The 24,869-nt window shown below is 40.4% G+C and overlaps 1 protein-coding gene across 1 annotated transcript in view; it reads left to right on the top strand.

Moving 5' to 3' along the window:
* LOC141561618 (ceramide synthase 4-like) overlaps nt 1-24,869 on the top strand; it is a 50,660-nt gene that overhangs the window by 7,959 nt on the left and 17,832 nt on the right. The gene's annotated exons all lie outside the window — the stretch shown is intronic.

The following is a 24,869-nucleotide window of genomic DNA, read 5'->3' as shown; positions in this document are numbered from 1 at the left end:
GGAGAGAGCACAAATAACCAGGGGCCTCTGCCTTCCTGGTGTACCTGATTTGAGCTTTGGAGAATGGTCTTAGAGGCCAAAAACTCTTTACCTGGCTGACCAGCCCCAGAGCAAGGTGGTCCTTGATCTCCAAGGTATTGAAACACACACCTCCTTCCCCAACACAGGAGAGTGACTATGTGCCCACCTTCCAGGACTGACCAATGAAGCACAGGATCAAACCTCACTTTCTCTGACCTAGAATAATCCATTAGATATTTGAAGGCATCTCTGAGCCTTCTTTTCTCTAGGCTAAACATCTCAAGTTCTTCCAATTGATTTTTGTGTACCTCCATCTCCAGGCTTCCCTCATCAACTGAGTCACCTTCCTCTGGATACATTGGCCTTTCTTAAATGTGTTTTGGTTGCTTTGATCTGCATAAATTCATTCAAGATCTCCCACTATAATACCCACATACATACACATATATCTTAATCCAAATTATTGATAAGAATGTTGGCTCAGAGATAAGGAGAAATCTCAAGAAACCCCACCCTCCTGGGTGATGTCAGTTCATTCATTATCACTCTTTGGGGCTGGCTGATCATTGAAACAGTTCCAAATCTATATAATATGTTTTTTTTCTAACCCATATTTCTCTATATTGTCCACGAGATATAACATTTTTCCAATTCCTTTCTAGAAATCCAGGCATCCTAATAAGGACTTTTATTTATTATTTAAGCAGTGATGTAGGGCAGATAGTATAAACATTATTATCCTTCCTATGAAAAACAAAAACAAAAACAAAACAGATTCTAGTGAAGTCCATAGTATTTTCCAGAATAGCAAAGTTATACTGAAAAGAAATAGTGGTTGAACATCTCCATTTCTATTTTTCACAGAATTTCAGAGTTTGGATTTGAAAGGCTAGCTATGTAATAACACAGGTTCTTGAAATGGAAATTTTTTTGTTATGTATTGAATTTTTTTTATGTTTTATATGTAGAAATGTCCTTTTTTTCTTTTTTTCCTTTTCTCATTTTGTATTTAAGTTTAAAATGAATGAAAAATTTACACACAGAGACACAAGGAAAACCCATAGGTTTCTAGGTCAACCCATGCACGCAACAACAAATCCTCTGTGTGACATACTTGTCCAGTGCTCATTCAGGCCTTTCCTTGAATTGGAAGAACTCTATTTCCCAGAGCAATCCATTCCACTTTTCCAAACCTAATTACCGGGAGAGTTTTTCCCCAAGCCCTATTGACAAAAGGTTTTCACCCTTTATCCCTAAAATCTACCCTTGGAGATATGTAGAATCTACTCTCCCATCTGATTTTCAAAGATCTCAATCGTCCTCACTCCCTCTCCACCCCCTCCATTTTCATCAGCTCCTTGTCATGTGGCTTAGACGGGAGGCCCTCCTCTCCCCAGTGCTCTCCTTTTGTCGCTCACCAGCCTATAAATGGTTTTCCTAAAATTTAGTGCCCAGCAAGGAACACAGTACTTCACTTGTTTCTCCCTATAGTCAGAAATTTTCCTTTTATATTCCCAAACCGTGGGCTAGATCTGACTTTGCTCTACTGACTCCCTACACAGCTTTAAAAAAGGGACCTTTTTGTCCTCCTGAGCATTTGTTACAGGCCTGAATTCTTTCCTAACACAATCAAGCAGACTAGCCTTTGTTGAGTTCCTACTAAGAGCAAGCACTGTGTTAGCCTCTGGGGATAGGAAGACAAAAAAGGGGGAAATCATCCCAGACTTCCATTACAATAGGAGAGTTGGATGCTGTACTGATTATACAGGTGAGCTTAGGTGTGGCTACAATTTTCACATTCTCTCTTGGCTTTTTCCCTCCCCAGGTTGGGGAAGAATTACTCATTTCAGCTACAAGTTTTGTTGTATTTAAAAATATAAAAATCATTCTTTGTTTGTAGGTTAGTAGACCCTGCCCACTGGCCTGGAATTACTAATGACTGTCTTAGGAGGGGACTAGTATTCCCATTTAGTTAGTTATCATAAAGCCCTGGAGAACATAATTACCTGTCTGTAAGATCTGGATCACTTCTGCTTTGCTCAGCAGCCATCCTTGTTGGAGAAGCTGCCTCAGTTTCCTTCCCCAATCCTCTACCTTCTGTAGGTGCAGCAGTAGGTAAAGATGGGGACTGCTTGCAGATTGGTCCTTAGGATCTTTTCATCTAAAGAGGTTTTTTTTTTTTTTCTTTTTTCTTTTTACTTGAATCCCCAGCAATCCAGAGATGTTCACTGATTCCTCGGAGTTGCATTATTGATTATTCTCAATCTCAGACAATCCTTACCCCAGTCTAGGTTTCCTTGTCTGGCTTCTCTGCCTCCCTCCTCCTGGATATCTTGCATGATCTACTAGGTTCCTAAAATCCAAATGTGATCATCTTTATTTCCTTAATTTAACCTAGTTTTCAAGACTGACTCCCAATCCATTGCTCTTATCTCATCTCCTGCAACCCTCCTTCATGTAGCTCACTGTTTCATTCCCTCAAGACCCAGACTCCCAAAGCTAGATGAGAACTGAGAATTCATGTCATCCATGTGTAGACCTCTCTTCTGTAATATCCCAACAGACAGATCATCTGGCTTTTTTCCCCCTATTTTTGGGAGATTTTTGGCAAGGCAGGAATAAGTCACTTGCTTAGAATCACACAACTAGTAAGATTCAGAAGCTGAATTTGAACTCTGGTCCTCTTGGTTCCAGCTCTGGCACTGTATACTCTGCCCAAATATTCCATAAGGATCTGAAGTTTCTTTCTCTCAGAATCTGAACTATTTCTGGAGACTTTCAATTTAGGGAAAACACTTAACCAACCTCAGGCTCTTTTTTCTCATTAATAAAATGAGGATATTCATCTTAGCCCTTCCAACAATTTAATCCAATCACAATTCATTAGGCACCCACTATGTGCAAGGCACTAAGCCCAGGGGATACAATTAATAAAAAGGCAGCCCTTGCTATCAAAAAGCTTCCAATCTAATGGAGAGAGACATAAAAGAAAAAGAAGGCAGGAGATCAAGTAGGGAATGGAGGGCATTTGTTCTGTGGAATTAAAACCAAAAACAGCAGAAACAGAGTGGAGTGAGCCAAAAAGTCTAACTTCGGCCCTCTATAAAGGAAGGTGCTGGGAGGAGTTTGATATTTCCTCCCGCAGGCAAAGGGCAGAGAAGCCTGAAGAAGGGTGTCAAGGCATGAGTTGGAACCGTGTTGATGGGTTTAGGGGCAGGTCAGTGGTTCATTGAATAGAGTGCCTGGCCTGGAATTCAGAAAAATGGATTTGTAAAATTTCAAATCTGGCCTCAGACACTAAGAAGTTCCCATATGGATGAATCTCTCCATTCTACAGCTGAAGATTTGGAGGCCCAGAGTTGTTATGACTTGCCTACAGACACATAAATGGTAAGTGTGTAATGTTAGGCAAGTCACCTAACCCTGTTTCCCTCAGTTTCCTCATCTCTAAAATGATCTGGAGAAGGAAACAGCAATCTCCTCCAGTATCTTTGCCAAGAAAATGCCCAGATGGGATCATGAAGAATTAAACATGGCTGAAATGACTAAATCTTAATTCATTTATTTTTCATTTAATGACAATTTTAAAATGTGATGATTTATATCACAGGTACAGTGGATAAAAATTCACCCTCAGCTTCTAGTTTTATGACTCTGGGCAAGTCATTTATTCCTATTTCAGTTTCTTTAATCTGTAAAATGAATTGGAAAAAGGGATATCTAGGTGATATAGTGGATTGGAGCACCAGTTCTGGAGTCAGTAGGACTTGAGTTCAAATTCAGCCTTAGATACTTACTAGCTGTGTGACCTTGGGCAAAACTCTTAACCAAAGCTGCCCCCCCCCACACTTAAAAAAATAAATAAATAAATTGGAGAAGGAAATGGCAAATCATTCCAGTGTCTTTGCCAAGAAAAGCCCAAATGAGGTCACAAAGAGCTGGACATGCTAATCGACTAAACAACAATGATGAGCTGGGGAGGGGGAAGGGGTCAGAGATCTTGTTCCCTAGGCAGAACCACAGATGCATGGTGGGTGAGCCAACCTTTCAGTTTCAGTGAGAGGATTATGTCCTGTATGGGTTAGATGGGGAAAATCTTTGTATAGCACAATCATACAATGTGAGGGCTCAGTGAAAAACTTTATGAGGCACCTCTTCCAATCTATTCATTGTTCTGTTGTTTTTTTTCCAATTGTTTAAATCTTCATTGACCTCAAAGACCATACTGTCTGTGGAGTTTTCTTGGCAAAGATGCTAGAGTGGTTTGCCATTTCCTTCTCCAGTGGTTTAAAGCAAACAGGTAAAATGGGGGCACGTAGCTAGTTAGTGTCTGAGGTTGGATTTAAGCTGGAGTCCTCCTGACTTCTATTAAGGACTCTTTTTGGTATGCCACCTGGATGCCTCCAAGGAGGAACCTTCTTAACAGCATTTCTGACAAATGACAATCCACTTGAAGACTTCTGGTGTCAGGGAGTTCACTGCCTAGCAAGAAAGCTAATTCCAATGTGGGATAGTTCCATTTGTTAGGATGTTTTCCCTAATTTAGAGCTGAAGTGAACTACAGGTTCCCTCCATTCAGAGAGAAAGATTTCTCGCTTACAGAAAGCACAGATCAACTCAGAAGGACCCTCCTAGGAGAGGACATTCCTGAAGTAACCATAGTGTATGTATATATATATGTCCCTCATCCAGTCCTCTATCCTTAGAATCTAAAGAACTTTTGAGAGAGGCCATCTAAGACCCAGAGATCCCTTTGAACTGTTCAGAAATGGAATGGGCTATCTCTGGAGATTGAAGAGGAATCTGGTACAATTTGGAGATCTTCAGTGAGATTCCCTGTGTCCTTTTAGCAGTAGAGAGAATGAGATAATGTTTGTAAAGTGCTTTGCTATATAAATAATTAGAGTTTGCACAGGCATATTAGGTCTCTGCCTTTGTGGCCCAGAACAGGTTTGACTTACCCCAATATTGATATTATAATCTAAAACAAAAAGCCCAGGATTTTGAGTCTGAGGCTCTAGATTCCAAATTTTTTTGTTGTTGTTGTTGGCTGAAGCAATTGAAGTCAAGTGACTTGCCCAGGGTCACACAGCTAGGAAGTGTTAAATGTCTGAGATCAGATTTGAACTCAGGTCCTCCTGACTTCAGGGCTGGTGCTCTATCCACTGCGCCACCTCGGTGCCCCTCTAGATTCCAATTTTGACTTTGTGTTCATAATGTCACATCACTCTTCCTGTCCAAACCTCAGTTTCTCTATTGGTAAGGTTAGGGTTAATTAATATCTTAAACATGTATTTAGTACCCACTTTAGAGGAATAAAATCCTCAGCTGGATCCTGGAGACACCAAGATAAAAGAAAAATGTTTCCTTCCTTCCTTCAAGGAGCTAACAATCTACTGAATGATGCAGGCAGGGAATTAACAATAGGTCTACAGATAATACATTTTTAAAAAAGATAATTTGAGGGAGAAGAGATCATTAGTGACTACAAAAATCAAAGAAGTCTTCACAAGGGGTATATAATGCCTGAGCCTTCCAGGAAGAAAAGGATCCTGAGAGGAAGAGATTATAAGTGAATGTATTCTGGGTGTGAGGGGTCAATTGTACAGAGGTGGTCAATGGAATGCTGACTTCGGGGAATAGCAGCAGTTCTGAGTCCTGTTTGACTGGAATTTAGAGTACAGGAAGAAGTATAATATGATTTACAGGTAGAAAGGCAAGCTGGAGTCAGATTATAGATAGACTTCATATCAGGATGATTCTATCTTTTGTAGAGCCATAGGAAGCTATGGAGAGTTTCAGAGCAGGAGCATGAAATAGCCAAATAAGTTCCTAAGAACAAGCTTAAGCCCCTTCCAAATCTATAGTCTTTTGGGCTAATATGGCAACAACCTTCCTGACATAGTTTTGTTCAATTATTTTAGACTCCTTGTGACCCCATTTGGGAATTTCTTAGCAAAAAAATACTAAAGTGATTTGCTATTTCCTTCCCCAGCTCAATTTATAGATGAGGAAACTGAGGCAAACAGAATGAAATAACTTATGCAACTAGCAAGTATTTGAGGTGAGATTTGAACTTGGGGAAATGAGTCTTTCTGGTTCCAAGATCTCTACCATCTAGTTGCCTTCATGAGATAGTCCCAAGAGGAATCTTGGGTTGTTCTGAGATAGGGCTAGCAGGGAGACAAAGAGATGAATAGCAGTTGATCCCCACCCTCACATAGTTTATAAGAAAGGATGCACCAGTTATGTCAATACAAGGTAGAATATGATAGGCAATAGGATAAAGTAGTATAAACACTTTGAAATTGGGAGAACTAGATTCGCTCTTACAATAAGTATTTTTATGACTTGACTTTCTTCATTCTGAATCTCAATTTTCCCACCTGTAAAATGAGGAAAGTTCCACCAAGGTTGATGTGATTAAACTTGAAAGCACTATAGATACACAAATTGAATGTCATCATTGTTTCGGTCTTTCCTGTGGTAGGCAAGCTAATCAGGTGGTTGAGTCTCATTTCTTAAGTGAATGATTTCTCTCATTCCTGGACCTTGGAAAAGGAAAGGATCTAAAAAAGGGAAGATGGAAGGGCACACAGTCTAGTTAAGGGAATAGAAGAAGCAAAGGCAAGGTGTCAGGGGCAGATGAAGAATAATATAACAAAGAAGGCTGAGGTCCAAGTCAGAGGGACTGGTTTCAAATCCTGGCATTGATATTTCTTAAGTTTATATCCTCTAACGATTTGGTGAACTTTTCTGGGCCTTAGCTTCCTTATTTGCAAAATGAGGATTAGACTAGAACATAGTCCAGTAGAAGGTTACTATGAATATCGGATGAGGTAATACATCTGATTATCTTGCAAATAATAAAACCTTAAAATGCTCTGTAAATGCCAGCAATGATCATAATTATATTATTATAACGGGAATGAGCATTTGGACTTCTGTCCCTGGTGCTAAAATTTAGGTGATGCTGACAACACTTGTACTGTAGAAATGAATTTGAAGCTCTGATCACAGAAGTTCAATTCTATCAATGAAAATGGGACTGAGGGACCCAGAACTTATGTAATTTAGTCATATATATCTCTGTGTGTGTGTGTGTGTGTGTGTGTGTGTGTGTGTGTGTGTGTGTGTTATTATTTTTGCAGGTGAAGAAACTAAGGTAGATTGTATTTCTATGATTACACAGATAGTAATAAGTAGTAGATACAATTAGTTTTAGCACCTAGTCAACAAAAATAATTAGTTAAAATAGAAAGCTTACCACTTTCCTCCCAAATCCTTAGTAGCTTCACCACAAATGAATCTTTCCTTCCAGTATCCTCCAGCAATGGGCCTTTAGCATATTATGCCCTCTTGGAGGCTAGTGGCTCAAGATCTCTCCCATCTGCAACTAAATTTATCTTTTAAAATTGTTTGAAGGATACCTTTCATATTGCTCACCTTCAAGTGCCACAATTCTAGTTATGACTCTGATCTACATAACCTCTAAAGTCCTCCCTTCCATGATAGTAATCAGAGAGGATTGTAGAGGAAAATTATTGTCAGAGAAAATATGAGCTCCTTTAGAGCACATATTGTTTCATTTTTTGTATCTCCAGACCCAGACACTGTCAGACTTATAGTGTTCACTTTAAAAAATGCTTGTTGATTGATTAATTCAAACAAGAAAGGGAGATTGAGGAAAAAGAACTCTGGGTTTAGAGTATAAGATCTGGGTTAAAACCTCAGTTTTGAAACTGTATGATCTTGGGCAAGTCAAGTCCCTTCCCTGCTTTGGACTTCAGTTTTCTTCATTTCTAAAATTAAGGAGTTGAACTAGTTGATCTCCAAAGTCCAAGTTCTAAATGCTACCAACAAGTTCATGGTCTAAGAAGAGAGAAGGTATAGGCATCTAGCTACCATTATGACATGGTTCCACAGACAATTACTGACAAAGTGAGCACAGAGGAGAAAAATCATATCCAGTTTTGTGATTATAGAAAGCTTCCAGAAAGAGGTTGAATTAAAAGTTGGGACTTGAAGGATAGACTCCCATGATCTCAGAGGTGATCTAAAAGAGAAGTCTTTCTGCCAAGTTGTTAAATGGTTCTCCCTGAGTTACTCAGCTAGAAAGACCTCCAATGAGGTGGACCAACCAGAGTCAGCCTTTCCACTGCTGGACAGCTATCTTTGTTAATTAAGTTTCTCCTAATACCAAATCAATATTTACCTCTGGGTAACTTCCTATCTTATTCTTCTTTTTTTTTTTTCCTGAGGCTGGGGTTAAGTGACTTGCCCAGGGTCACACGGCTAGGAAGTGTTAAGTGTCTGAGACCAGATTTGAACTCGGGTCCTCCTGAATTCAGGTCTGGTGCTCTATCCACTGCGCCCCCTAGCTGCCCCCTCATCTTTTTTTTTCTATGTTATTGTTTAGTCATTTTCAGTTCTGATTGACTCTACATAGCCTCATTTGGGGTTTTCTTGTCAAAGATAGTGAGTAGTTTGCTATTTCCTTCTCTTATTCATTTTACAGTTGAGGAAACTGAAACAAACAGGTTTGGTGACATGTCTAATGTCTTTTCCATGACAGCCCTATAATTACTTGACTTATTTGCACCAAGTCTTCTCCAAGCTAATTGTTTGTAGTTCTGCAGTCTGTCTCCTGCAGCATGAGTTTCAGGTCTTTCATAATCCTAGTTATGTTGTGGCTCATCAGTATCTATAAAATTATCTGAGCTCAGAGTCTGACTAGCATAGGTTATAGGGACCCTGTCACTTCCCTCTTATTAAGAAATTTAATAAAGACACTATAAATGGGAGAAAGCAAATAATTTGCTCAAAGTCACACTTGACAAAATGAGGAGGCAGGATTTCTGAGTCATTGCTTCTCCTTAACACTTTTGTCACCTTGCAGCCTTGAAACACCTCTCTAAGTCAAGGGGTTACGGGTAGAAGGGTAAGAGACCTTATATTTCCCTACAACCCCACCTATGAGTCATGCAGTACACTAGATGTTCAACCCAAAGCCTAGCAAGGCAGGCAATAAAGCAGAGTTCAGTTTATTCTCCTTGATGAGGTGGTCCAGTATGTCAGCAGTTGAAAATCTAATGTATTTACTACTGCTTTAAAGGGAGTTAGCATGATGGATGATGATAACCTGGTAGGTACCCTGCTTTTCAAGGATTTTATTAAACAGAGATGGTAGAGAAGACATTCCAAAAAGAGATTAGGGCAGAGTATAGAAGAGGAGAAGTATGAGTCCTGCTGGGGTGAAAGCATTCATGTGGAGCAAAAATGATGAGTGATAAAGATACAAAGATAAATTGTTGCCAGATTGGGAGATAGAGGGAATTAATTGCCTTTTTAAATTGCCTCCTTCTTGAGGAGCTGTCCATGGTAGCTCTTAGAAAGATAAGGACTGAAAAGCTCATTTGCCCTAAGCAGAACATAATCTACAGTGACTTCATATTGCTTTTATTTCTGCCACAGCCTTCTGCCAATGACTTCTGTCAGTATTAAAAGTATAAACCAGGGGCAGCTAGGTGGCGCAATGGATAGAGCACCAGCCCTGAAGTCAGCAGGACTTGAGTTCAAATCTTGTCTCAGACATTTAACACTTCCTAGCTGTATGATCCTGGGCAAGTCACTTAACCCCCATTGCCTCAGCAAAAAAAAAAAAAAAAAAATATATATATATATATATATATATATATATATATATATATATATATAAACCAATCTCCCTCCTAGAAAAGAAAGTGTGTGGCTAAGATCAGAGACTTGAGTAGAAATCAAATCATATTTGTTTCCCCAGTTCCTGGCATACTATAAGAACTTCCGCAAGTAAGCTAACAATCTCCCCACATCTAAGTATCATGATCTATCATCAGGGGAAATTGTAGTAGATATCTATGAGGTCCCTTACAGTTCTAAGTCCATGATCTTACAAAGTAGTAGGGCTAGAAGAATGTTTTTCCGTTTTTCTAGACCATCCAGAAAGGAAATAATTCCTTTTATTTGAAGAGGGGGGGGGGGAAATGAACAGGGGCTTCAGTGTGAGAACTAATCTGAGAAGGTAGAGGAAAATCCTGACTGAGGTTAGAAGGTTGGAGCATAGAAGAATATCACAAAATAGAGAGAGGGAAGAAATACAGCTGAACAGTTACAGCTAAAAAACTGAGAGTTAATTGGGAGCTAAAAACTGAGATTCTTCTTGAGGAGGAAGTAGCTGCTTATACTCCAAGAGGTCCTGTCAGGTGTGAGATCATCCAGTGGAAGGGTGAGAGGAAAAAGAGATGAGTGGTAGTGGTTGCCAACCCCCTGATGAGAGATACAGAGGTAACTATTTGTCAGCTGACTTTCCTGGGAATGTAGCTAATACATGAGAGAACAACTCTCAAGCCTTAATCAAGCAGCATGACTACCACCTATTTCAGATGCTTTGTGTGGGCACAAATTCCTTGCCAGAAGGAATTTAGAAAGCATTGCCAAAGATGATGAAGTCTTGAGCAAGAAGCTGTAGCTATCTTAGGCAGTGTTTTCATCACTGCTGTCCATTGACAGCAAAGGCTTTGGAAATGAAATGCATATTTATAGCTGATGAAAAACATGGTTTCTGAGAATGGCGTTCGTCTCGGTTTCCTCATCTGTAAAATGAAAGAGTTGGTCTTAGTGACCTCTTAGGGCCCTTTCAACTCTAGAACTATTATCGTATGACTATCACTTAAAATATAAAGCTGATAAGAGCAAGTATGAAATGTACCCAAAGAGGACTAGTAAAAGTAAATTTGTCTGGAGCTTTGCAAATCTAATCAAAGGAGGTTTCAGCTGAAAAAAGGAAGGAAGAAACTATTGACTATGTCTATATGGCAGGCTAGATATCTTTTAGGGTGGTTATTATAAAGGAAGACTAGCAATTGCTTATAGGAGACAAACTCCAAAGATGGATTAGAGAGTCTGAGGCAAGGAAGCAAATTTAATCTCATAGAGAAAAAAGAGACATAGAGCTCTGAAAAGGTTATGCTTTATTAGGGGGGAAAAAATCTTGGGATGGGTGTCCCTCTACACCCAACCTTTAATTTTCCTCCTTCAGGATTTTATGAGGAAGAAAATGAGAGAGAGAGAGAGAATAAAGAGAATAAAACTTAATAAAATCAAAGGAATTTTGAATAGCTAGGTGACTTAAGTTCAATGAACCTCAGTTTCTCTAACTATTCCAAGAGTCTGTTAGTCTGTTGTGGGATTATTGGAAGATGGATCCTGTGTCCCCCCTATCACGTAGAACAAATCTGGTCAGAGGTTCTTGGTTCAATTCCTAATTCTGCTACTAGCTAATGGATTTGCAGGAAATACAGATTGCTGCAGGAACTCCAAAAGATCAGGAGAGACTATAATTAAAACATTGCCTGATCCTCAACAAGCCAGGAGAGGAGAGGGGCTGGCTTTGATATGTTGGATGGGAATGCGGAATCCAGATTCCTCCTGGCCTTTCTTCCTGGCATATTTGGGAGTCAGTGCAGGGCAGGGTAGATAGTTCTATTAGGCATGGGAGAAGAATCTGAGAAGCAAAAATCCCTGAAAGAAGCTATTGATTTCTACGTTGGTCTTCCAAGCTTCCTAGATTTTCTCTACTATTTGACTGCAAATGATCTGTAGATAGGAGAATGAAGAGTTGAGCAGTGGAGAGTTGCAGGGGGTTGGAGGGAGAAAAGAATGAAATGAGGATAAATAGAGAAGGGATGAAGGTCTTCCTAAACATGACATGTCTTTGAAAGGATAATGATAGCCCACTAAAGACTAGTTTAAAAACTTACAACCAGATACAATCAGCTGGATTTTAGGAGGTTAGATAGAAAACTCAGGAAGTTTGAGGGATGAGGAGAGAATGGGACAGCCTAATCCCTTCATTTCCACCCTAAAATCATTCCAGATAAATAAAGGAATTTTTGATTAAGTATCCTGCCCCAAGATCACACAGGTTGTCAAAGGCAGAGCCAGGATTTTAGCCCCAGGTCATAAGATAATGGAATTAGAACCTGAAAGAACGAACCTTGGAAAGGTCTACCCAGCTTATTTTACAAATGAGAAAACAGGCATTTGGATTAAATAATTTGCCCAGCATCATTAAATTTATTTGTATAAAAATATTATTTTATTTTTTATTATATTATTTATAGTGAAATGTAGTATAATATGTGCTGTACTATAACATATTATCAAATAAAAATTCACTATTTCTCCCAATGTAAATACCTACAGTCTGCCTAGCATTGGGCTAAGTTGTGAGGACACCAAAAAAGGCATAGGAGAGTTCTTGCTCTCAAGATACTTAAAGTCTCAAGAGGAAGATGAGAAGCAAGGACAAATGTACAAAGCAATTATAAAAATTATAAATAGGAAATAAGGAAGGGAAGGCTCCGAATTATGAGGCTTCTAGAAGGTAAGATTTGAGCTAGAACTTGAAGGAAACCTAGATTCCAGATTTGGGGACAGCAAATAAAAATGCCCAAGAGGCGAGAGTGGAATATGTTGTGTGAGGAACAGTCAGAGGCCAGTGTCCCTACTTTAAAAGGTGTATGGAGAGAAGATAGGAATATATATAAGGTATACGAAAATTGGCAAGGGAGAAGGAACTATCCATGAAGGGCTTTGATCAACAAGCAAAGGATTCTGTATTTGATCCTTTAGACCAGTGGCCCTCAAACTTTTAAAATAGGGGGCCAGTTCACTGTCCCTCAGAATGTGGGAGGGCCAGACTATATTAAAAACAAAACCTCACATTCTGTCTCTGCCCCTCAGCCCATTTGCCATAACCCAGCATAGATGTCCTCAGCGGGTGCATCTGGCCCGCAGGCCGTAGTTTGAGAACCCCTGCTTTAGACATTAAGGAGCCACTGCAGTTAATAATCAGCATGGGGATGACTTAATCAGATTAGTGCTTTAGAAAAATTTACTGACAACTGGCTAGAATAGGCAGGCAGACCCACCAGAAGGCTCCTGAAGGCATGAGGTGATAAGGATGGACATCAGAGAGAAAGGCCTTCTAAAAACATGAAGAGTGCTGTCAGGGCTTCAAGATAGAAACAGACTTTGATAAACAAAGACTGCTGATTGAATATGAAGGAATTACGAGCATTAATTGGTTGGCTATCTTGCCACTTTCATCATCCTTTTGGAACTGATACAGAGGACATAAAAACTAGGAGAGTCATGGGAGGTCATAACCTCTAGCTCACTTATTTTTAAGAAGAATAAGCCTAAGGTCACTGGGGAAGGAATTCCTCAAAGGCCAAAAAGTCAGTTGAGTGAGGATTAGCACTACTTCCTACCTCCCTTGATTTCACCACCCCATTCTCTCCAGTTCTCCAATCTCTCTGATAGCTTTGTCTGTCTTCTATCTATCTGTTCTATCTCTGTCTCTTCTTGTTCCATCTCCTCCCTACTGATCCCATGATTTAGCAATTTCCTAGGGCTTTGTTCTCAGCCTTCTATGCTCTTTTCCCTCTCCCTCTCTCCACATTCTTGTAGTAGGAGGAATACTGCTTGACTCTAGAATCAGAAAATCTGCATTTGAATCCCACTGCTGGAGGTGATTACTTATGTTGCCTCACCATTCCAGCCTCAGTTTCCTCATCTATGGTATGAGGGAATTGGAGCAGCTGGGTGATGCAGTAGACTTGAGTACAAATCTGGCCTTAGACACCACAAGCTTTCTGACCCTGATAGCCTCCAAAAAATGAAATAAAATGAAATGAGGGGCTTGGGCCAGAGAGCCTCTGAGATCCTTCCTAGCTCTTGACCATGACCTTATGATCCACAGTGAGCTCATCACCTCCCACAGATCTACTTCTTCCCTCAGTGATAATAATGCCTCTTAAATCTGAAGGTCCATGGCATCCTCAAACTAAACATGTCTAAATCCAGATTCATCATCATCTGCTGAAACCTGTCCTCCCCCTCAACAAAGCTTCCCGTCTCTGTCAGTGGTCCCCATTATTCATCATGACTCTTAAAGAGTCATTCTCAACTCTTTCCCCTCCTAAAATGGTCACCAAGTCCTGCTCAGGCTAGTACTGTCAACTACCCCCAATCTACCCCTTTCCCTCCTTTATACAGACCTCCAGCCTACTTGAAGCCTCTCCACTGGACGATGGAGACCAACCTTTACACTGATCTCTCTCCCATCCCTCTATTCCCCAGTGCACAGAGACTCCAATCTGAACCCATGCCTGGTATCTTTGTGGGGTTTTGTTGTTTTTTTGGCGAGGCAATCGGGATTAAGTGACTTGTTCAGGTTCACACAGCTAGTGAGTGTTAAGTATCCAAGGCCAGATTTGTTCTCAGTTTCTCCTGATTCTAGGGCCAGTGCTCTATTCACTGTTCCATCTGTTTACTCCCTACTGTCTTTTTTTTTGACATTTGCCATTCTCTCTTCTCAGTCTTAATTCCTCTGGATAAGCTAATTAAGGCTGCCATTTTGCTCTCTTTTGCCCCCATGCCTGATCTTTCTTAGTCATGACTGGAAGAGAAAGCAATAAACTTTTTTCCCCTCCTCTCTTCTCCACCCCCTCTCCAAGATAGCAAGCCATTCCATGTAGATTAAACATGTAAATTCTTCTAAACATATTTCCATATTCTTCATGTTGTGCAAGAAAAATCAGATCAAAAGGGAAAAAAACAAGCCAACAACAACAACAAAAAGTGAAAATACTATTCTTTGATCCATACTCAGTCCCCGTAGTATTCTCTGTGGATGCAGAGGCTCTCTCCGGCACAAGCTTATTGGAACTGGCCTGAATCAGTTGAAATCATAGTTGATCATCACATAATCTTGTTGCTGTGTTTTCTTGGTTCTACTCATTTCACTCAACATGAGTTCATATAAGTCTCTCCAGGCCTTTTCTGAAATCAGCCTTTTCATCTTTTCCTATAGAACAATAATATTCCATTACCTTCATATAGCATGACTTATTCAGCCATTCCCCAACTGATGAGCACCCACTCAGTTTCTGGTTCCTTGTGACTGCTACATTTATAAAGTGCCTGTTGTGTGCCAGGCACAGTGCTAAGAGTTTTTTATACCTTATTGGGTATTCACAACAACCCTTGGAGGTAAGTGCCATTATTATTCCCATTTTACAGCTGAAGAAACTGAGGCAGACAAATTAAATGAGTTATCTAAGATTACAGTTTGTAAGGGTCTAATCCACTGGAACTCTGGTTTTCCTGGCATGGAGCCTAATTCTCTTTATCCCTTGCGCCACCTAGCTGCCGCTAGGGAAGATGGCAGGAGATGGTAGGGAGCAAAAACCTACCTGAAAGAAGAAATAAATGAATTCCCAGCTGGAGTGTTCCTGTTCTCAGGGAAGATCTAGAACTATCATGTAGAGATGTTAATGATTAGTCTTCTGGCAAAATGGAGTCTTTGATATCCATCCAAGATCCTTGCCTTGACATCATCCCAACTCTGACAGTCCATAGCCTATAAATAAGACTAGTTCAAAGCCTTATCCCTTCCCTGGGGACTTGGTACAACTCTAGTGGACAGAACTGTGGAAGTGCAGTCAGGTGTGATCTGGGGTTCAAATCCTGTGTCTGGTGCTTCCTCTTTGTACAACAAAGGATAAACCATTCAATCCTTTGAACCTCAGCTTCCTCATCTCTTAAATGGAGGTAATAATACCTGTGGCACTTGACTTATTGTGTTCATGTTGAGAATCCATTGAGATAATGTTGACTGGTAAATTTCAATTATTTGAAGAGAGGGGAAAGGGGGCCGAACCAGCCCTGTGACCATTAGGGGGGGACTCCCAAATAGAAGACTGCACTAATTCAGTAGTCAGAGTCTTGCCACAAATTGGCAGGGTCACCCTGGGCGAGCCATTTGACTCCTCAGCTACAGAATGAGTGCTGATCTGTGTGTAACTTGGTATTCTAAAGAGGATCAGTCACTTTTATGTTTTATAATGGTGGCTTTTTGGGCCCCACCTGGGGTGGGGGTGAGATGCTCCTCTGGCCCAGATTATTTCACTGGTAAACCACTCACTCCCTTTGCCTTATGAACTTGCCTCTAGACAAAAAGCTGAACCTCTTCTATTTCTGCTTCAGGGAAGACGGGTATCATCCTGAAAGTGGTGACATTTGAAGCTATTCCTTTCCATGAGCATGATATGGGGCCCCTGTGTCCTCCTTTTAGAAACCAGAGGCTCTTGAATACCCAAGGACTTGGGTCAAAATACTTGTTCCAATAAGCCCTGATCACTCTGGCTTTGAGTGGGGAAAGGAATCCTCTCTTCCCTCAGCTGGCACTCTCCCCTTCATGTCTGCCTTCCCCACTTTCTCTTCCTCCTCTACCTCTTGTTACCCTCTTCTGCCAATCCTTCTTGACAGTCACTACCCCACACAGGGAAAAGGGCTATGGACCAGACTATTTACTAGCTATCAGTGGTAAGCTGTGATGGTGTCCTGTGTTGATTGTACTGTCCAAGCTTCTTCCTCAGCTGACCCTTCCTTAGATCCAGGCTCAATCAATCTCCTTCCTTTCTTCCCTTCCATACTTGCCAAGACAATATAATGGCTATCCTAATGACATGCAGAAACTAACGGGATGAGTAACCCAGCGGTTCCATGGTCCTCTGGGGCTTGGGTACTAGTGGGGTGAGGGTATGAATTCAGTGCACTATCAATGATTAGGAGGTGATGACTTCTAGAAAATGCCTGGTCTATGGGGAAGAATAGCCTAATGGGGAATGGAGTCAACGAATTCAACGCTAATCTAATTCAGTCCCTTGAGTATTTATTGTGTTCCTGTGTATTAGGTACTATGTCAAGTGCTGATGGAGTTCTTTCCCTCAATGAGCTTATACTCTAAATTGGAAAGTTTCACAGGGATTCCCCCCATCGATGAGTCCCAACTCCATTTCTTCCAGCCCTTACACACATCCACATTGACTTTGCACCCATAGTAGGAAGTTACCTTTCCTCTCCTCAGACATTTTAAGCCATAAAGTCATTGAATGTCAAATGATACTTTGAAGGTTAAAAACCACTTAGTACAAACCATTTGTTTGCTGGTGGGAAATTTGAATCCCAGAGATACAGATTAAATGTCTAATGTCAAAGAGCTAAAGAGAAGCATTCTGTGATTTAGGTCTTTTTTTTTCCATCAGGCCTTCTTCAATGGCTACTTGGTCTAGCCCAGAGCTATAACTAAATCGAAGTAATCAGTACTTTGCCCTAGGGCACCAAAATTTAGTGTTTTGAAAAATAACTCCTCCTGCAGATGGAAACCATTGAGTTTGATATCAAATAATGTGAGTGTCCTCCCTCTATCCAATGATGAGCTCTTTTCTCCCTCCCCTGGTATTAATTCTCCTAGGCTGTGTGATCCACCAAAGGGCCGGAAGATCTAAAATGTCTCTTGTTTTTTTTTCTCTTCCTAGGCGAGAATTTGTCTTAAAAGTTGAACTGAAGGTGCCTTTTTCTTCTGCTTGCCCTAGATTGGTGCATTGGGTACTTGCAGTCATGTTTACAGTACAGCCACTTTATTTAGGAGAACCCAGTTGGCAATACCCAGGGGTTACTTTACAAAGGAACCCTATTCAAGAGGGTGGTGCCAGCATTTCTAAAGAAGGGGCTAAGCTCTCCATGGCAGCTGCCAACTCATCGTTGGAATTAGTTTTACCAGGCACAGCTTGCTAAACAGATGGCGAAAGGGAGGTGGGGAAAAATTGACACTTGAATCCATTGGACCTGGATGGAGAAGGGAGTCAACAGTAAAGAAGTTGTGGCTTGTTAAGTTACCTCTAAAGAAGACAAAGAGAATTTAGAAGGAGGCCTTCTGGGATGAGGCAATATTGGAAGAGTTCAAAGAGTTTAGGAGTGAGAGGATTTGGATTCAAATCCTCTTCTACTTACCCCTTTTGTGATCTTTAGTGAAGCCCTTGGTCTCTGTGAGCCCCATTTCCTCATCTGTCAAAAAGGATAGAGGCCCTAGATAACTGCCAAGGCTTCTTAATTAATGATCCTTTGGACCTCAGTTTCAAATAGAAAGAGTATTGGATATAGCATCAGAGGACCTGTGTTTAAGGCACAGCTCTTCTTAGTAATTGTGATGCTTTCTCCAGCCTCAGTTTCCTCATCTGTCAAGTGATAAGGAGATTTCTAAGATCTATTCCTAAATCCTAAGAATTCCTATGGGACAGATCTTCCCCAGGACAACCCAAAGCTGTTAGTGATCTTTACCCAGGGAATTTATCTGGAATCTTCCTGGTAGAATGGGTTTCTCTCTTTCCCTCCTTCCTCCAGGAATCCAGGATTCAGAGAATAAAAACCCTTCAGAGACTATTCTGATACAACCTGGAGCTTACCATGAGCCCCTTTCAAGCTGGTGCTCAAAGACCTCCAGAGGAATCCTTTCCTACTTTGGGCTTGGGCTAGCTCTCATCGGGATATTCATCCTTAGTCAAGCTTTAAGTCTGTCACTCTAAGATGTTCATCCCTTGTTCCTTCTTAGTTCTTCTCTCTTCCACCTAATGCTCCACTTACTTGAAGAGAGGAAGCCTCTTTGCACACTCACACACCTCCCCCCAAAGCTTTTTCTTTTCCAGTCTAAAAAAATCCCCATTTCACTCAATGTAGTCTCACATGGAATGAACTGCAAGCCATCCCTCCAGCCATATTGTTCTCAAAATGTGGCCACCTGGGAATGAACATAATGCTCTTGTGATTTGACTGTATCTGAAGGCTATGAAGGGTACTATCTGCTTCTTCCTGTAAGCTTCTCTTAATGTACCCTGAGATCCCCTTTGGATCACAGATCTAGAATTGGAAAGAGATACCAGAAGCCATCCAGTCCAACCTCCTCATTTTATATTTGAGGAGACCCCATAGAGAACTTGGACAATGATTTTTATGGCCACAAGTCTCCCCCATCTTGTATTTGATTTTTAAAAAAAATCCAAGTGTAAGACTACATTTGATACTATGATTTCTTAGAGTTTTCAGGTAGTTTTTCTCCATTAAGTCACCTTCCATTCAACTCAAGTTTGGAGAACTGTCTTGATCCTGCAAAAGGTAGTTACTTGCTTAGGGTAACACAGCCAGTATCTGTCAGAGGCAGGATTTAAACTATGGTCTTCCTAGCTCCAAAAGGAACTCTATCCACTACACTATACTGTCTGCCATTTACTTTAGTTATCCTTAAATCATCCCATCTAATTTGTCCAGCCTGGGGAGCCACAGCAGTCTCTAGGCTGTGAATAAGTGTTCTCCGAGCCCTTCCCCCAGCATTTCTGTTTATCAGTGGCTATCAGAAGCAAAGGACATGAATGTAAGAGGAAGGCTGCACCATTTCTGTACTTCCTCTTGGTGGTTGGCAGCAGACAGGACCAAGGATAGAGGAAGTGAAGATGGGGGTGGGGCTCTGTGTTTTACATGGTGAGTCTCACTCAATTTTAACAACTCACAGGCCATGAAAGCTGGAAGGATCCTTAAAGAAGGTCAAGTCCAGTCTTCTCATTTAACTGATGGGGAAACTGAGACCCAGAGTGGTAAAGGGACTTATCCAAGTTTGCATAATACTTAGCTAGGACCAAGTTTTCCCTTCTCCACTTTTCCCTTCTGCTCTGGACAGCTCTTTCTTTACCCGTAGTCTCCATTGTAGGCTTCCATTGTAAGAAGGAAAAGCAAAGAAAAAATGCTAATTCTGTCGTCCCCAAGCTCCTCTCATTTGTACCAGTGTTTCTCACTTCATCTTCTACCTTTTGCTCATTGATCCAATCAAACGTTTATTAAGTACCAACCACATGCCAGGTGCTGGGGTTGTAACAGCAAAAATGAAACAGTTTCTAGCCTCCAGATGTAGTCTGTGGGGTGGGAAGTGACCATTCCCTATTACTTAAGTGATATTGAGCAAGTAGCTTTGTTTCCATATCTCAATTTTCTTACCTACAAAATGAAATTAGACTCGATAGCCTCTGAATCCCCGTCCAGCCGTGCAGCTGTCATCTTAAGCTCTTAATATGTGTATTCTTAGAATCCATACTAAAATATGACATAGGAAAAAAAAATTGGAAAAGGACACAAGAAGAGTCACTTTGCTACTACTTTGTTAAAATTCCAGTTTTTAAAGCAATCTTCATTAATTTTTGGTATCTTAAGAGAAATGGTATGTGAGAAATGTTTGAATTTACAATAACAAAGGAAAAATGTAATTAAAAATAAAACATAAAAGGTAATTTGAAGAAGAGACATTAGCATCAAGGAGAACTTCAGAAAGATTTCATATAAAGTGGTTCTTGAGAAGAATTTTGAAAGAAACACAATTCTGAGAGGCAGAGATGAATTGAGAGGGGCACTTCAGACAGAAAAGAACAGCAAGGACATAGGCTGGAAATGAAAAATAGAGGATATTTGTGTGAGAACTATTGACAAGGCCAATTTGTTTGGTCTGTAAGAGTAATATGGACAGTTAGATGGCACAATGGGTAAAATGCCAAATCTGGAGTCAGGAAGAACTGAGTTCACATTCGACCTCAGAAACTTATTAATTGTGACCCTGGGCAAGTCACGTCACCTTGTTTGCCTCAGTTTCCTTATCTGTAAAATAAGCTAGAGAAGGAAATGGCAAACCACTCCAATATCTTACCCTGCCAAAAAAAAACCCAAATGGGATAATGAATGATGATTTAAATGACTAAACAATAACAAAAAGATATATGCAATAAGGTTGGAAAAGTAGGTGATTCGAGTCAGGTTATAAAGGCTTTCTATTTAATCCTAAAGACTGCTGACTGTTGCTGAAATTTCTTAAGAAGAGCAGGGATGTGGTATCACTTTGGCAATCTCTGGGGCTTGGATTGGAGAGCAGAGACTTAAAGCCCAAAGATTAGGAAAAAAGATGTTGGCAATAGTCATTCAGCCTTTGTTATATTTGTGGTATCTACACTGAGAGAAGTTGGGATAAAGGGAGGAAGAAAACAGGCAATTAAGCACACAGTATGTGTACAAGGCACTGCGCTAAGGACTATGCATTTGCATAAGGACTTTCTCATTTGATCTTCACAACAAACCTAGAAAATGGGTGCTATGTTCTTATCCCAATTTTATAGATAAGGAAACAGGTAGGGAGCAGTAAAATGACTAGCTAGTAAGGATGGATTTGAAGCTAGCTTCAAAATCCAGTGCCCTATCCACTATACCAAAGCTTCTAAAACTGCGGATCATGACCCCATATGGGGTCTCATAGGGGTTGTGAAATTATGACTTATTCAGTAAATGATTTGTATACCTAGTCTTGGGTCATGTAAAAATTTCTCAGATGAAAAGCAGTCAGGATGGAAAAAAGTTTAAGAAACTCTGCACCATACCACTAATTAGAGCCAGGAATCAATTAACAAGCATTTGTTAAACACCTACTCTCGGTCATATATTACGAAAATATCCTATTATGTGCCAGGCCCTATGGAAATATTCTCCAACACTGTGCCAGGGGGAACAAAAGGTAATAAATGTCCCTGCCCTCAAGATTACTCATATTCTAGAGGGAGAGACAAATTGTAAATAACTGTGTTCAAGATACACAGCCAGTACAAGTGAAAGAGGGAAGGTATTGACATGGAGGAACTGGGAAAGTGTCCCTCAGAAAGTTCACTTAAAGCTAAGTCTTGAAGGCAGCCAGAAATTCTGGGGTAAAGAAGGAGAGCATCCCAGGCCTGGCTAATAGTGCCAGAATGGAGTCGAGAGATAAAGTATCTTGTATGAAGAACAGCCAAGTAAACCATTGTGGCTGAATGAGATCATGTAGGGAAGGGGGAAAGGGTTCATGGACAGAGGCGTAAAAAATCAGAAAAGGGATGAAGGCCTGGGCAATATTGTTTCTTGACGGAGATTCAGAGGTCTTTGGGGAGGGAAGGAGGGTAGACAGTATAGTTAGCTAATGTATCAGAGTGAATGTGACTGGATTGGAAGAGACCCACTTTTATCCTCTTAACACTTAGGCTTGTCACAGATGGACCGAGTGCTCCAGTAAGATAGTTAGTTCCCTATAATCTTCTCTAATTGTATACACCCAAATAAGGCTTTAGCTTAGGCTACATGGGTTTACCAGCTAGCCCTTCCCCACCTAGACTTTCCCCATATTGGTCTCCATATATTGTGGCTTGGCATAAAAAATTAAATGGGAATTTGGGAGTTTTGCAGAAGTCAAGGACAACACTTGAAGGCTAGCAGATGATGCAAAAAAAAAAAGTTTAGAAAGTCAGAAATACATAAAATATATCTATAGTACTGTTTAATACCAATATGCTATTTTTTAATACTGTAAACATGTCATAAAAGAAAAATATCAGACTTCTTTTCTGGTATGAAAGGAGCTTTTTTGGTGTGGATTTTCCAGATCATGGAGGGGTACAGTATCCCTAACCCCCAAGATATGGTAGGGATAACTGTACTATGGACTGAGGAGAATGGAAAGGTAGGGAGGCCCAGGTTGTAAAAGGGCCTAAAAGCCAACCAGAGTGTTTTCATTTGATCCTAGAGGTAATAGGGAGTCACTGGATCTAATTTGAGGATGGGGAGGAACACACAGTGATGTTAGGGATGACATGGACAGAACTTCACTTTTAAAAAAATCACAGACAGCTGAGTTCAAAATGGATAGGAAGGGAAAGAAAAATGAGGCAGAAAACCAATCAGAAAGCTGTTGATCTAGGCAAGAGGTGAGGAGGGCTGGTGCTAAGATAGTGACTGTTTGAATGAAAGGAACTAAAATTACAACCAAATCACCTACTCAGCAAAGCTCAGTATAATCTTTTATGGGGGGAGGGGGCAGATAGGGAGGGTTGGGATATTCCATGAAATAAAGGACTTTCAAGTCTTCATGATGAAAAGACCAGAGCTTAAATTCTTAAATTTTCAAATACCAGACTCAAGGGAAGTATTAAAAGATAAACAGGGAAAAAAAATCATAAGGGACTTAATAAGGTTAAATTGTTTACAAACTATTTATATTCCTACTTGGGAAGGTGATACTTGTTAACTGCTAACTACTTCAGCATTATTAGGGCCAGTTTGAGTATTCATAGAGAGCATAGGTATGGACTGAACCTTTTGGGATGGTATAAAAAAAAGGGGGGAATAAGAAAGAGGAAGGAGGAAAGAAGAGCTAGAAAGGAGTAAATTATATCACATAAAAGAGGTGGGGAAAGACATTTGACAGGGAGAGGAAGAGGGGGGAGAAGGAGGGTAAAGAACTTGACTCTTACTCTTATTAAGAATAGGTTCAAACAGTAATAACACACTCCGTTGGGTATAGAAATCTATCTTATCCTACAGGAAAATAGAAAAGGGGAAAGAAGAGAAGGGATTGATATTTGGAAGGGTGAATTGAGGGAAGTGGCCATCAGGGTGAGTCTGGCTTGATGGGAGAATATGGGGGAGCTTCAGAAGGCCTTTCTGAGGCTAAGTAGGATGGAAGGAGAGAGACTAGGATGAATGGGGAAATACACAATAATCGTAACTGCTAAAAATTTTACATTAGGTTTCTCTGTTACTGGTCTCATTTCTCAAATATGCAAAAAACTGAGTCAAATTTATAAGCATATGTTGTCCTCCAATTAATGAATGGTCAAAGAATTTGAACAGGTAGTTTTCAGTTATGAAAAAGAAATGTTCTAAATCAGTATTGATTAGAGAAATGCAAATTAAAACAACTCTGTGGTACCAACTCACATCTATCACATTGACTGATAGAAAAAGAAAATACAAATGTTGGAGAGGATGTGAGAAAATTTAAACACTATTGTGTTATTGATGATTTCCATTTTGCTCTCCATTTTACAGAACAATTTAGAATTAAGGCCAAAGGGGTATAAAACATACATGGCCTTTGACCCAGCAATAAGTCTCTATCCCAAAGATTAAAAAAAGCAATATATACAAAAATATTTTGTGATAGCAAAGAATTGGAGATTGCAGGGATGCCTATCAATTGAGCTGATCTTCATGCTATGTGTATTATCATGTTATAGTATTTGAATGTGATGAATACTACCCTGCCATTAGAAATGATGAGCAGGATGCTCAGAAAAACCCAGAAAGACTTGAACTGATGCCGATCGAAGGGAGCAGAACCAGAACGGGGTACACAGTAACAGCAATATTGTACAATGATCAACTGTGAATGACAGCTATTCTCAGCAATACGGTGATCTGAGGCAATTCCAAAAGAATCACGATGAAAAATGCTATCCATCTCCAGAGAAAGAGCTGATAGAGTGAATGCAGATTAAAGCACACTAATTTTTTTTATGGGTTTTTTTTTTTTTTTGGCCTGTGTTTCCATTCACAACATGACTAATATGAAAATATTTTTCACATGACTGCACATGTATAACTAAATTGCTTGCCTTCTCAAGAAGGGAGAAAGAGAGAATTTGGGACCCAAAATTTTGAATTAATCCCAAAAAGTGTTTTCATTCAGTTGGGAAAAATAAAATACTAAATTTCCGAAGTTTGGAAAAAGCAGTTTTTGTTGACTGGTGAGGGCTGAGGCCGGACTATGGAGAGATTCAGTTAGAGACTGTGTGGTTGGCTTTGTCTAGGAGTTTAGCCTCATTTTTGCCCCCCACCCCCATCTCAGTTCCTCCAGCTTGGTGGAAATAGTGGCAAGTGAGAAAGCCTAAGAAAATTGGAGGGTGTGAACTGAGCACAAAGCTCCTCCCCAAGGGAATGGTCTGAGCCCCTCCTGCTGGGTGAAGGCCCTGCTTCACTGGAGGAAACCCGGGTTGCCCCGTGTGGCAGAGCCGCAGCTGCCTGCCAGCCCGGACCTTCAGCTGGGCCCGGGGCCTTGATTTGTGAATTCC

The sequence above is a fragment of the Sminthopsis crassicaudata genome, chromosome 1 (assembly GCF_048593235.1).
Source record: "Sminthopsis crassicaudata isolate SCR6 chromosome 1, ASM4859323v1, whole genome shotgun sequence".
NCBI lineage: Eukaryota > Metazoa > Chordata > Mammalia > Dasyuromorphia > Dasyuridae > Sminthopsis > Sminthopsis crassicaudata.
The sequence above is the reverse complement of the archived record's forward strand: the minus strand, read 5'-3'. Positions and strand labels throughout refer to the sequence as shown.